Source organism: Pundamilia nyererei, unplaced genomic scaffold (assembly GCF_000239375.1).
Source record: "Pundamilia nyererei isolate P.nyererei 1_Seehausen unplaced genomic scaffold, PunNye1.0 scaffold00593, whole genome shotgun sequence".
Lineage (NCBI taxonomy): Eukaryota > Metazoa > Chordata > Actinopteri > Cichliformes > Cichlidae > Pundamilia > Pundamilia nyererei.
The window spans coordinates 84,263-95,734 of record NW_005187994.1 but is presented as its reverse complement, the minus strand read 5'-3'; the positions used below and the strand labels follow the sequence as shown (position 1 = coordinate 95,734).

At 42.5% G+C, this 11,472-nt stretch overlaps 1 long non-coding RNA gene across 1 annotated transcript in view; it reads left to right on the top strand.

Moving 5' to 3' along the window:
- The window catches only part of LOC102207030 (uncharacterized), a 13,565-nt gene extending 8,512 nt beyond the window's left edge, over positions 1-5,053 (top strand). The window contains exon 2 of the long non-coding RNA XR_001290179.1: positions 4,961-5,053. This is a non-coding gene — a long non-coding RNA (uncharacterized LOC102207030). The remainder of the gene's footprint in view (positions 1-4,960) is intronic.
- The last annotated feature ends 6,419 nt before the right edge of the window (positions 5,054-11,472 follow it).

Genomic DNA, 11,472 nt, shown 5'->3' with positions numbered 1-11,472 from the left:
CCAAAAAAGATCGATTAAATATCAGTAATCAGCTCAAACTGGTCCAACTAGAAACTACCGACCAGGCCAGAAATTTAGGTGTAATAATGGACTCAGACCTGAACCTCCAGGGCCACATAAAAGTTATAACAAAGTCAGCCTTCTATCACCTGAGGAACATTTCTAGGATTAAAGGACTTATGACACAAGGAGACCTAGAAAAACTCATGCATGCATTTATCTCTAGCCGCCTTGATTACTGTAACACAGTTTTACCCAAAAAATCAATTAGACAACCGCAGCTGATTCAGAACGCTGCTGCTCGTGTTCTCACTAGAACCAAGAAAATAGAGCACATTACTCTAGTTTTAAAGTCATTACACTGGCTCCCTGTAGCTCAGAGAATAGACTTTAAAGTGCTTTTATTAGTTTATAAATCCTTGAATGGGTTAGCACCAGAGTGCATTAGGATTCTGCTATCATGGTACAAACCATCCAGATCAGTTAGGTCCTCCAGCTCTCCTCTATCAACCGTCCCTAGAACCAGAACTAAACATGGAGAAGCAGCTTTTAGTTTCTATGCTCCTCACATCTGGAATACACTATCAGGAGAATGCAAAGCTGCAGAGACACTGAACTCTTTTAAGTCTAAAATTTAGACTTGCTTATGAGTAACTGATCCTATTATGGCTTTCTATTTGCAAATGCTTTCTTGTAAATGTTTTCTTGTATTTTACTTTTATAGTGTTTTGTTTTATCTTTTGTGTTTTATTTTAATCATGTAAAGCACCTTGAATTGCCTTGTGCTGAAAGTGTGCTATACAAATAAAATTGCCTTACCTTGCCTTGCCTTCCCTTAAGATAGGAAAAAAGTAGTAAACATGATTTAAATTCCTATATTATAGACTGAATTATGGATCAACTTGTTTAATGAGTCTCCAGATGTGACACAGACTGTGGACAGAGAGATCACTGACAGCAGTAATACCTCAGATATATTCCATCAGGGCCAAATTAGCAGCACAGAGTGAGTGTGGATCGGCCCTGATCTCAGTACTGCTGAAATTAACATCCAGGTTAAAGATGACATGAAAATTTGGGGTCTCTGGATCAATGGGGAAATACTGCTGTGAGTCAAACAGGTCCAAGAAGGAAAGTGAAGGGAAAGACGAAGTCTGGAGATGAGCGAACAAAAACCCTGATTGCGAAGCTGGTGTGAAGATTGTTCAAAGTCACACTGTGTCCAGACTACATTCTTATCAGCTGTTTCATGTGTTTGAGTGAATCTGTGACTGAACTGTAATAGTGTTCAAAAGTAAATGTGAGGAGGAAATAAATGAAAACAAAGTGTGATTAATGATGAAGAATGAGAAGAAGCTGAGACTCAGCTCTCATGCTGCTAATGTTTCTCAGGACCTGTTGTACATGTTGCATTTACAGTAAAGAAACTGGAAATCAGTGTGGAGGTGAGCCAGGGGATTTCTGAGGATCAGCAGTAATCTCATGCAGCATAAACTCAACCATGTTTTAATATGTGTTGATATAGATGTGACTGGATCATATTCTGACTTTAGATATCCAAATATGGCTGACTTTAAACACCAGGATTATCTTGCCGATTAAAGTCCTTTAAGATGGCGCAGGTGAGGTCGGCTACCGTGCTGGATGCTCTGCCCCAACTTTTTCACTTTTTTTCTTTTTTCATCACTTTTTGCTATATCTGCCATAATTTTGCATGGGCATCATGCAAAACACACAAATTCGCTACGGTAGAGACACCCTGGTTTCTATTGGTCTACAATACACAAACATTTCACCATGGAGATCCTGAGAGAGAACAAAGGATGCAACCCTAAGCGACGGCCTCGAGGGAAACGAGCCGGCATCAGGAACAGGCTACGGGCTCACGCACACCGCGCACCCATGCCCAGTATCCTGCTAGCCAATGTTCAATCCATCGAGAACAAGCTTGATGACCTCAGAGCCAGAATTAAGTTCCAGAGAGACATTCGGGACTGCAACCTCCTCTGCTTCACCGAGACTTGGCTGAACCCTGCAATACCAGACCACGCTGTGCAGCCGGCGGGGTTCTTTTCTGTTTACCACATGGACAGGACAATGGAGTCGGGGAAGAAAAGAGGTGGTGGAGTGTGTTTGATGGTGAACAACAGATGGTGCGACAGCACAAACATCTCCCCACTCACACGCTCTTGCTCGCCCAATCTGGAACTTTTGATCGTTAAATGTCGCCCTTTCTATCTCCCTCGGGGGTTCACTGCGGTCATTGCCGGCACTGTTTACATTCCGCCTCACGCGGACTCGGACACTGCCTTATGTGAGCTGCACGAGGTTTTCACACATCAACAAACACTTCAACAAGATGCCGCACTCATTGTTATGGGAGATTTTAACAGACTAAATCTCAAACCAAACGGACATTTCACAACCTTCACCAGCACATCAACTGCCCCACCCGGGGCACTAGGACATTAGACCACTGCACCCCATTCAAGAACTGTTACAAGGCTCAGCCCCTGCCAGCATTTGGAAAATCTGACCATGCCGCCATCTTCCTCATGCCTGCTTACAAACAAAGGCTAAAGCAGCAACCACCAATCAGGAGGGGGGTCGCTCGCTGGACGGACCAATCAGTGGCCGCGCTGCAGGACGCACTGGATGACGCACTGGATGACGCACTGGATGACGCAGACTGGGACATGTTTCGGCGCAGCTCTGATGACATCAACATGTTTACAGAAGCGGTTATGGGATTTATCGGGAAACCACCAGACAGATCTATCATCAGAACTTTTCTCATCCAGAAGCCGTGGGTGGTTAAAAACATCCGCGACACTCTGAGATCATGCACCGCTGCCTACAATGAAGGGCTCATCTCCGGTAATATGGACCTATACAAGGCTGAGTCTTACAACGTGTGCAGTGCAGTCAGAAAGGCAAAGCGGAGCTACGGGTAAAAACTAGAGTCACAGCTACGACAGTGCAACTCTAGGAGCCTGTGGAAAGGACTGCGGACAATAACGGACTATAAACGACCAGCTTCTTCAATGATGAATGCAGATGCTTCACTGGCTGATGAGCTGAACACGTTTTACGCTTGCTTCGACGCCGCAGCAATTAAAACTACAAACAGCTGCACGCGCTCGGAGTGCACCAGTGAAGAAAATGCATTCATCATCACAGAGCATGCCGTGAGGAACACCTTCAGGAGGGTGAACACCAGGAAGGCAGCAGGACCTGATGCAATCCCTGGCCGGGTCCTTAGAGCCTGCGCTGATCAGCTAGCACCGGTGTTCACGGAGATCTTCAACCTCTCCCTGGCTCAAGCAGTGGTTCCCACGTGCTTCAAACAGTCCATCATTGTCCCTGTTCCAAAGAAACAACAGCCCGCTTGCCACAATGACTACCGTCCAGTAGCACTGACTTCAATTGTAATGAAGTGTTTTGAAAGACTGATGAGAGATCACATCACTTCTTCACTTCCTGCCACCATCGACTCACTTCAGTTTGCTTACCAGACTAATCGTTCCACAGACGATGCCATATCTCACCTGCTCCACACATCCCTGAGTCACCTGGACACTGGCATAGGGAAATATGTTAGGATGCTGTTCGTGGACTACAGTTCAGCATTCAACACAATAATTCCCTCTAAGCTTTTCACCAAGTTGACGGATCTAGGACTCAGCTCATCACTGTGTCAGTGGATCCTCACCTTCCTCACAGACAGACCCCAATCAGTGAGGGTGGGGAAACAAGTCTCCCCCTCCATCTCACTCAGCACTGGAGTGCCTCAGGGCTGTGTTTTAAGTAACTGTGTTCTAGTAACATTGTGAGGAACCTTGGAGTCATCTTTATACAGGATATGTCCTTCAATGCACATATTAAACACATATGTAAGACTGCTTTCTTCCATTTGCACAATATCTCTGAAATTCAAAATATCCTGTCTCAGAGTGACATAGTGATGCACAAATCATGAATGAATCATTCACTGCTCGAGAATCACTTTACTGAATCGTGAATCATGATTGATAAGCCCAACTGACTCACTGACTCATCCCTGTTGCTGTTAGCAAACTAATTCCATTAGTAGAAATATATCTACCTTATAATTAAAATTGTGGGGAAAAAACCAACACAGTTTCTTAAGAAAAACATTTCTGCCCTGAACTGGAAGAAAAAACCCTGAGTAGAAGCTCACATCAAGACAATAGCTGCTTTCTCTGCTAACATGCTAACAGCACATTTTAGCTAGTCACCCCCTCCCTCCTGTGCTGAATCATAGCATAAACGAATCACTTATTATTACTTATTTTTCCTAGAGTAAAAGTAGAATGGGAGGTAGAGCGTCCAGTTTTCAGAGCTCTCATCTATTGAATCAGCTTCCAGTTTGATACAGGAGACGGACATTATATCTACTTTTAAGATTAGGCACTTTGCAAAAGCATTTAAGTTAGGGTTGGATCAGGTGACACTGAATCTTCCCTTAGTTATGCTGCAGTAGGTGTGGGCTGCTGGGAGATTCCCATGATGCGCTGTTTCGTCTTCAGTCACCTTTCTCTCTCACAATTTGTTAATAGACCTCTCTGCAGGGAATCATACTTGTTATTATTTCTGTGGCTCTCTTCCACCACATGTCTTTTGTCCTGTCTTCCTTCTTTTACACCAGCTGGTCACGGTAGATGGCCGCCCCTCTCTGAGCCTGGTTCTGCTGGAGATTTCTAGCTGTTAAAAGGGAGTTTTTCCTTCTTGCTGGCATCAAAGTACTTGCTCATAGGGGGTCATACGACTGTTTTTCTGTTTATGTATTATTTTAGGGTCTACCTTACAATATAAAGTGTTTTAAGCTGACTGTTTTTGTGATTTGGCACTTAATATGATTGAATAAACTGAATTATGAAGCACTGAATGATTCCAAGCACTTTTTCTAATTAACTTACAACCTTCATTCTTTATACAGATTGGGGAGTTGTGGTTTGTCAGAGATCAGCTGTGATTATCTGGCAGCAGCACTGAAGTCCAACCCCTCCCATCTGAGAGAGCTGGACCTGAGTAACAACAGCCTGCAAGATTCAGGAGTGGAACAGCTTTGTGGTTTTCTGGAGAGTCCAGGATGTGGACTTGAAACTCTGAGGTCAGTCTCCATGTTTTAGTTGTGGTGAGATGAATATGATGTGAAAGTTGTGCTGACACTGAACTGCAGACATAAGGCTGATATTATACTGATTCACACTGAGGATCTTCATGGTAAAGACTTCTCTGGTTTAGTCCATTGACTATAGCAGAAAAATGTTCACATTACAACCCTTAAAAGAAGAAGAAAAATCTTCCACTGGATAATCAGCTGTAAAACTCTACTACTCTCCATTCCACCTTAATATTTGGTGGAATGGCACTGACACTGAAATAAAAACCAAAATGGCCATTTGCTTTACAAACAGCACTCCAACATAAAACATACACACATCATACAAAACACAGTCCAACATCCAAATCTCCAACACTGCCAGCATGAATCATGGGAAAAGGAAAGGAGTAACACTCTGATATTCAGGGTTAGAATGACTTTCATAAACCAAACTGTGAAGATCAAAGCTGCATTCGATAGCTTACATGAATGAATGAGTGGACAAAAGTGGACAGAGATCATTTTCCCAACCTAAAACCTTCTTTTTTCTTTCTTTGAAATTCCTAGGTGTTATGGTCCTGGGTCGGTGACCCAGTGTTTTTGTTTTTTGTACTTTTACTTTTGATTTCATCATGGATTGTGACTATTGTGTTTTGGTTTCTTTCCTAGTGTTTCTAGCTCCCTAGTTTTGTGGTACTTCCTGAGTTCAGATTTTTAGGTTTTGTTATTTGATTTCCGAGTGTAAATTCTGTGCTCCCTCTGTTCTGTGTCTTCCTTGCCTGTGTATCCTTTCTAGTGTGGTCAGGTCTTTGTGTAAAGCCCGCGTCTCTGAGTCTGCGTCTTCACGTATGTTTTGAGTTTCCTGTTTTATTGTGAAAGTCTGTGTCTTATGTCAAGGTGTTCACTTTGCGTTTCCTCTGTCTCATCTTGTCAATCAGAATCAGCTGTGCCTCCCTCCTTTGTGTCATTTCCTCGTTCCCATCAGTGTATTTATAGTGTGTGTTCTCTCATGTTTGTCACTAGTCCGTCTGTGTTTCTTCCCTGCGCTTTCTACCGGAGTCTTCCGTTCAGGTTAGTTTTGTTAGTCATTCCAAGTTTAGGTCACCTTTTAGGTTTTGTTTTACTTGCTGTGTTTCTGTTTGTGCCACCAGAGTGTAAATAAAGCTCGCTCACATCCAAGCCAGCGTCTGGTTCCCCTCTCACACTCACCACACATCTGCCACCATCACATTCATCTTTTGTCCTTGTTCTGCATCCCCATCATGGACTTCATGCCTTTCCAAGCCAGCCTCGAGTGTCCTTTAATCAGCTCCTCCGCTGCTTACTTTATTTCTCTTTGAACAAGTTTATATGTCTCAGTCTTTTTCTTATCTCCCTCATAACAAGAAAGCTTCTTCTGGCTGAGAACATGTTTGAGTGCTTTACTAGTCACTGGGGAAAATTGTTCCTGTTTTCAAAGTAATCCTCATTTTTCCCGTGTGCTCAGTTTGAGCTCTCTTCAGTACTGTGATCTGATAGATCCAGAGGGCCATCACATTTAAAAGCTCCACTAACGGAGCCACAACACATCCAATACTTAGTTTGTCATGTTGAACAAACTGGAAGAAATGATTCAAGGACTTAGTCACAGAACAGAGATTAAGATCTCCAAAATAAAACTGGCTGCATCAGGGCATGTAGTTAGTCTGAAAATTCTGCAGAGTTTCCTATTTGAACCGACTTCATGTTGGATTCAGCTCTTTTGAGTTTCCATTTCCTAAACTTCTACATTCTGAACCTTCTCAGCTCTGAATAGATTATGAAACACTGAACGGTTTCAAGCACACACTTGTCTAATAAACGTATAGCTTTAATTCTTTATACAGATTGTGGCGCTGTGGTTTGTCAGAGATCAGCTGTGATTATCTGGCAGCATCGCTGAAGTCCAACCCCTCCTATCTGAGAGAGCTGGACCTGAGTAACAACAACATGCAGGATTCAGGAGTGAAGAAGCTGTGTGGTTTTCTGGAGAGTCTAGGATGTGGACTTGGAACTCTGAGGTCAGTCACCATGTTTTAGTTGTTCTGAGATGAATATGACGTAAAAGTTTTGCTGACTGCAGACATAAGGCTGATATTATATTGATTCACAATGAGGATCTTCTGTTCTGCTTTCTACTTCTTTGGGTTAGTCCATTGACTGTAGCAGAAGAATGTTCACATTCCAAGCAGTGATACTCAACGTATGGCTCGCGGCCCTCCACAAGGTCCCAACTGGGCTACCGAGCTTTCCTAATTCAGATTAACTGGGTACTGTTCTTCCTCACAGTTCTAAGTATCAGACACAACAATGAATATTCCGAAGTTTACTTTCTTAAGCAGGTCAAAAGTCATGGCACACAACAATTTAGAATAGAATAAATAATAGAATAAAATTAGGTATTGCACCGTGGTGGTGGGGGTGTTGTGTAGTCTGTTAATGGAGTGCATGTGAGAGTTCAGAGTGGTTGTGGCTTTTGGGAAGAAACTATTTTTGAATCTGTTTATGTGCTCATGCATCTGTAGCCAGGTTGAACAGGTCAGAACCAGGTTGGGAGCTATCCTAGATGATGTTTATAGCTCTGCTGAGGAAGTGGGAGGAATAGATGTCCAACAGGGAGGAGAGAGAACAGCCAATGATCTTCTGTGGTGTCTTGACTACTCTGTAAAGCCTCTCCCTGTCTGCCTTGATGCGCTTCCTGAGGACTCTCAGCCAACTTTACAACTTTTAAAAGCGAAGCTATGTGATTCCTTGAATAAAAAAACACTTCTTTTTTTAAAGTTTTTATGATAAATGCACAACTTGAATGTGAAAAATTACGAGTTTTTTCTCATGATGTGTTTATTTGAAGCTGCTTCCTGTTGGCTTCAGCTGTTTGCAATTTCCATTTTCTAAGCTTCTACATTCTGAGCGTTCTTCAGCTCTGAACAGATTATGAAACATTGAATCATTCCAAGAACGCACATTGTCTAATAAACGTACATTTTTCATTCTTTATACAGATTGAAGGACTGTGGTTTGTCAGAGATCAGCTGTGATTATCTGGTAGCAGCGCTGAAGTCCAACCCTTCCCATCTGAGAGAGCTGGACATGAGTGGAAACTGCAACCTGCAGGAACCAGATGTGAAGCAGCTGTGTGAGCTTAAGGAGAGTCCAGACTGCAGACTGGAGGTGCTGTGGTCAGTAGAGTGTTGGATTGAGTTTGTGGTGCTTCTGCAGTATTGTACTAAACACAGTCAGCATGAAACAAAGATCCAGTGTTTCCTGTAAAGCTGCAGCTTCTCAGTGAAGCTGTGAGAGGAGAATGGTGACAAGCTTCAGGATTGGACACAAACACTTCCTGTTTCTGCCTGACCTTCCTACCTCTGTGGTCACTTTATAGTAACGGCTCACATGCTCTGATCAAACACTGTCAACAGCCAATCAGCTCTCTGAACAAAGCAGCATGCAGACCAATGACTGCATTCATTTCCAAGTTTAAAGCAGTGAAGAACACAATCTGTAGGTGAGGAAGAATTTAGTTAGACCAGTTGTTTGGACGGAATTCCTTCAGTGAATAGCAGGAACCATTACATCTGGATTGTTGGGGTTGTTTTGGGGGTTTCCTAAAGAGCTCAGAGTGGACAGACCGAGGTTATTCTAATGAATGAAAGTCCAAACTAAGACTAGGAGTGAAAAACCTTTTCATGAACTTAAACACTTGTTTATATCCTCTGCTCTTCCTTCTTCTCTCTGCAGGTGGAGGTCATGGTAAACAGGATGGTGTGTGTGCTGAGAGAGGATGAGCTGTGTCCTGGTGATCCATTGAGGTTGAAGCAGCAGTGTAGAGACGCTCTGACTGGGCCATGTTACTGTGAGGTGGAGAGGAGAGGAAAGCTTCATCCAGCAGTGACTAACAGAGGAATGTAAAGAAGTGCAGATGACTGCCAGTGCTGCAGACTGATGTGTGTATCTTTTTTGTGGTGAATTTCTGCAAAGTGGTTGGCTCGCCGTCTGTCACGACCATAATCTCATCCAAAATTTTCTGAAATATTTTGACCCTTACGAGCTTCAGCAACGAAGCAAAAATCACCTAATTCAACGCACGTATGTAAGTCCTGGACCAAATTCCATGCGGCACGTTGACTCCTATAACAAACTGAAGCCTTTTGGAATCTGTATAAATGGCTTTTTGAGAGTTTTGATTTGGCTTCATGCCTATTCAACAAACAGTGATGCCAAAATCAATACACATGCACAAAAAGACGTTGACCGGTGTTACAAAATAAACCTTTAGTGGACCAAAATTGGAAGTCCAAAATGAACGTTTAAAAGATGTTACTCCGACGTGACTTTGCGCAGTGTGAGTGACATGTAAACATAACGATGTATCAATTGCAGAGCACTCATATGAGGTCCAATGTCACATACACACTCCTAACTAACAAAGCTCTATGAGACTGATTTAAGACTTATGCTGCCGCCCGTTATAACCGGGTGTCAGCTCGTCAAAATTTTCCAAACTACTGATGTTTTTTGCCTTTTTGGTGGCTCCATAATGTGCCTCCAACGGCCATGCACGCTTGTGAAGTTCCTAAAATCACCTCCGATCTAGATCTTTGTCTTTTCAACAGCTCAAATCACATAATGAGGCAGTGACATCATTTCAAAGAAACAAGGCCTCATTTGTCTTTGGTCTATGGGTCTCTTTGGGCCTCAACACAGGCTTCATTTGGACACGCCCCCTGTGCTAAACACAGAAGATACATTTCATCATTACATTAATGCCACATGGAAAGCATTAGCTGCAGTTAATATAATATACTATAATGTATGTACTTTGTACCTGTAAATCCAGGTAGTTGTGGTATTGCATGTGTTGGATGTACATTTTCTTTAACTGGCTTGGAACCAGCTGTAAAAATGCATCATGTTGACTTTGCTCTTAACTGGTCTTATCATTAAGAGGCACTGTTTGCATTAGCTAATGTGAAAGCTGTAACAGTGACAGACTTGGTTAAATGAAGGTTTATTTGTCTTCATGAACACATGATCAGATTATAGAGCTCATATGGAGTCATGACACAAACATGGTTTTACCTGCTTTTAGTGACAGGCTTTGTAATTCAAGCTGAGGATACAATGGTGCGATACAAAGATTTACAGCACATGAAGCAGAAACATTAAAACCTTCACCTTATCTGAACTAAATACAACAAACATCCTGCTACAGTTTAATAATGAACCAATCCAGCAACAATGAAGGAAGAAACCAAGATGCTCCTGACTCTGGTAAAGGAGAGGACATGAAACACAGACTGCTCTCTGCAAATGTCTAAGCTGCAGGTAACAATCTGTTGGTCATTTTCAAACCCAGAGACTGTAAACACTGAGCAGAAACACAGAGTTCACCCCAGAAGATCTACATGTGCAGCTAAGAAGTGACTTTAGGTTTAAACTTTAGTGTTTTATACAAATAAAATTAAATCTCTCATTTTTCCTCTGACTGACCCACTCGTGCTGCCCTCCTGTGGTCATGGCTGCAGACATGCCACAGTCTTCAGTCCTTCCCCCTGAAGCCCACCTCTCATAGCACACTACATAATCAGTGACCCAAAGCCACAAACGTGCAGCACAGCCGTAGTACAGTCCCAGCCACACGAAAGGAGTAGAGGCATTTTTGGCTCTTTCTTGGACCCATCGCTGCTCTTCAGAGTTCCTGATTGAAACCAGGTCATTGTGTTTCTGTCTGCAGTAATTCAAGGCTTCCTCCCAGGTTTGGTTTTGGCTGATCAAAATCAGCTTATCTGCCATAAAATCACAGAAAATATGAAAATGAGTTAAAGCTGAATGCCATTGTGCACTCTGTGGCAGCTTCGAAAGAAACAGCTTTATTTGTTGGAACAAAATATGTCAAACAAAATACTAAACAAACAAAGGAAAAACTTGGAAACTTGAAAGATCCAAGGTAAAACAGATATACAAAGCAAGATGGCAGCACACTGGGATAAAGGAAGCAAAACTGAAGTCAGCACAGGCAGAAAACACAGGGATGGGACTAAAAGCATAAACAGTAGGGCTGGGTATCGTCACTGATTTCTAGAATCGATTCGATCCACGATTCGATTTGATTCGATTTGATTCGATTTGATTCGATTTGATTCGATTTAAATGTGGGAAATTTTGACAGTCAGAAATATAATTCAGATCAGTACATTTACATATTTTTGTATCAATAAAAAGGAAGCTGACACACGCAAGACTTTATCACAGATGTGAGCATCACAGCAGATGCCTTTGTGTCAAAGTAGCTGAAGATAAAACACAGAAAAACATGAAGGCGATGT